The sequence below is a fragment of the Mauremys reevesii genome, linkage group 13 (assembly GCF_016161935.1).
Source record: "Mauremys reevesii isolate NIE-2019 linkage group 13, ASM1616193v1, whole genome shotgun sequence".
Lineage (NCBI taxonomy): Eukaryota > Metazoa > Chordata > Testudines > Geoemydidae > Mauremys > Mauremys reevesii.
The window spans coordinates 26,349,673-26,353,146 of record NC_052635.1 but is presented as its reverse complement, the minus strand read 5'-3'; positions in this window follow the sequence as shown (position 1 = coordinate 26,353,146).

Sequence of the window (3,474 nt, the reverse complement as noted above, 5' to 3'; positions counted from 1 at the left end):
TCTAAAAATCACCCCAAAGCAAATGGTGAAGTTAAAAGCTTTGAACAATATCAAATGATATCTCTAGTGTGTGCAAAACAGAACCGACATTACCCTCTCACCCGTCTCAGCCATTCTTACTTCTCCAACACTGATGCTCTCTTTTATGCCAAAAGATTTAGCTGCAATCTCACTGTGTTCAGCTCATGCAAACTAAATCCACCTCCCCATTGACCTTTTTACCATCCTGCTGAAACTGAAATGTATGAGCCTCACTCAAAGGTTCTTTACTAGACTTGTTGCCACTTGACCCAGCAATGCTGAGGGAACATCTGGGTAAGCAGCATCCTGTATCAGCTGCTAGATTCCTGTTTCAGTGCCCTGGATGCGACTATTTTGCTGGCTGGGAGAAGTGTGGCATGAGAACTAAAATCTCTTTTCTGTTGCGGTTTCCCCGAGTTCTCATGATTACCAGTAAAGTTCTCTTGTACAGTTTGGATGTTTGATAGATAAAGCACGGTACAATAAAAATGAAAAAAATAAATAAATACAAAAAAACTCAGCACTGTGCATTCAGTGTTTTTTTCCTTTCTGGCTTAAACGAAGGAAGGTAAATAATGTCAAGTCAATGAATATCAGATATATTTTTTGACTGTACATTACAGTGAAGTGTAATTTTTTTTTTACGACTGCGAGTCCATCTTATTTATTCTTGTAAATTTTCCCAGACAATGTTTGTAATATGGGCTGTGTTGCAAATCCATACAATAAAGCTGTGATCCAAGATGAATGGTTTACTAAGAGACTCTTGCATTGGTGCCTTTTTTGTGGGGGTGGAGGGGCTGGAGTTCTGCCAGCATATGTGGTGGAAAGATTATGAAGAAAAGCTAGGAAGGATCATGAGAGACCTGCTTGTTGTAGTGCTGATGGACACATGACTTTGCATGATTGTTAAGGCTCACAACAGAAGCAAAGAGAAGGGTCAACATACCAGCCACCCTATTCTGGTTAACATGTTTACATCTGCTGTTAGTTTTGGATCTTGCTTTATAGGGGAACTCAGTATTTGTGAAAGTTAGGAACTTGATAAACACCTGCTGAAGCCAACCAAAGTGTTCCAAAGCTTTCCCACCATTAGCTCACTGTTTGCAATACCTCCCTGCTATTCAAGTTTTCGATCTCTCCTGAATAGCAACTGCTAATACTGTGGTCATTTTTTTTCTGGCATCTGCTATGGACTAGAACAGTGGCTCTCAAACTTTTGTACTGATGACCCCTTTTACATAGCAAGCTTCTGAGTGTGACTCCCCCCCCTTATGAATTCAAAAAACACTTTTTAATATATTTAACACCATTAGAAATGCTGGAGGCAAAGTGGGGTTTGGGGTGGACAGTTCGCGACCCCCCCCCCCACATGCAATAATCACACGACTCCCTGAAGAATCCCGACCCCCCGTTTGAGAACCCCTGGGATAGAATGACACCACACAGGGCCGTCCCTAGAGATTGTGGTGCCCTATGCAGCCCCCCTGTCAGGGGACCAGCCCTGGACCTCCAAGGGGGCGGTGTCCCAGGCCTGCGGGGGGGGGTGCTTTGGGAGGCAGGAGCAGCCAGTGCAGGAAGGCAGCAGGGGTTGGGCTTGTCCCTGCACTCACTGGGCGGCGGGAAGTGAAGCAACCCAGCCCCAGCCTGCTCCGCTCTGCTCCCCTGGCTCCCAAGCATGGGGGAAGGAGGGGAAGTGCCCCCCAGCACTCACCAGCGGCGCAGCTGGGAGCTGGCGTAGTGGAGCGGGCTGAGGCCGGGTCACTCCACTTATGGCCACCTGGTGAGTGCAGGGCGGGCCTGACCTCTGCTGAAGTCCCCCAGGATTTATAGCTTAGGGGATGGGGTGGGGGTGGGTCTGGGGCAGAGCAGGAGTGGGAAGGGGTGGAGCAGGGGCGGGCGCTGAGGGGAAGGGTTGGGGCAGCATTCCTGGGCCCTGCTGTGTGCAGCCAATGAGGGGCCAGCTCAGCTGTCCGAGGGATCGGGCTGGCCACTGGAGCTGGATGCAGCACGCAGTTGTGTAGAGCAGCAGGAAATCTGGGGCAATTTGGTGCCCCACATTTCCTGGTGCCCTACGCAGCTGCGTAGTTTGCGTATGGGTAGGGATGGCCCTGACAAAGAGAACTTTGGAGATAAATAAGACAATGCTTTCAACCATTCTCCAACCAGGTGCAGGCTTATGGTTTTCCCCACTGTAAACCAACAAAATTTAGGGGCTTGCACCTCACTGTATGATTCTGTTAGTCAAAATGGATGGCAAACTATCACTCCCAGACTAGAAAGGACCCACTGTTTTCCAGAATGCAAACAGAACAGTGCACCATGCATAGCGGTTTTGTATTTCCTGCTGCAACACTATAGAGTTTCAATATCTTGACCTATATAAATTTGCTACAGTTACACAGGGAGGGTTCATGTTAAAATGACTATCACAATAGACTGGAAGAAGGAAGCCAAAAAACCCATTTACCACAACTCTGGCTTGAGTTTGTGGGAGGAAGCCTTGCTGAAACAGGCCACTCTGTGCTTGGTGGAAACACCTAGCTGATCATAATGACTGACATTTCATTTAACTCATCCTGTATCTAAGGATCTCAAAATATTTTACAAGCACTGATTATTAACAAATCTTTGTATTTAAATCTAATTAGCCAATAGGCTATTCAAGGTTCTAGGCATTCTAACATGTTTTGTTAGGAATATAACAAAATCCCATCAGCAGTCGTCAAAATCATTCAGACACTCAGCCAGACAGTCACCTACAAAAAACAAAAACAGAAATCTCCTTTCCATCCCTGCATTACCTATCTACCAGCTTTCACCTGGGGTTATTGGTCCTTTTAAATGATGGTCCCATTTTACAGGTGGGGAAACCGACACACAGATAGATGAAGCAATTTCCCCAGTATACTGGTGGTAGACCTGAAATTAGAACCCACAAATCCTAGCGCCCAGTCAGATGCTCCAGATATTAAGCATGCTGCTGCTTGACATCTGTAGCAGGTGGTGAGATGTCTAACGCAAGAACTAAAAGGCTACAATGAATTTCAAGATTGCTCATTGTCATCCCATTCAGCCATCAGCTGTAGACCTTCCCCCAATGCTAGTGCGTATGATAACCTATATGTTTATATGGTAACATTTAGAGATCTGTTACATATGGCAGGTACTTGATTCTGAGTTGGGGCTATCATCTTCACAAGAGAAAACAGAGCCTTGAATGTTTTATATATCTGGAGGTGTGCTGGGTGTGTTTTTTTTCTAATACTAGCTAACTTGACATTGTGTGTGTACGTACAAGGTCAATGGTCTCAGTATTCTATTTACCAGCTGTTACATGCAGCAGCTGTTTCTCATGAATTCTTGGGAGTTCCCCATTTGAAGACTCTAATTTTGACAGTTTCAAATGCCAGAATGCTACTCTCTTTTGCCAAACTCTAGATTAACCTCTCG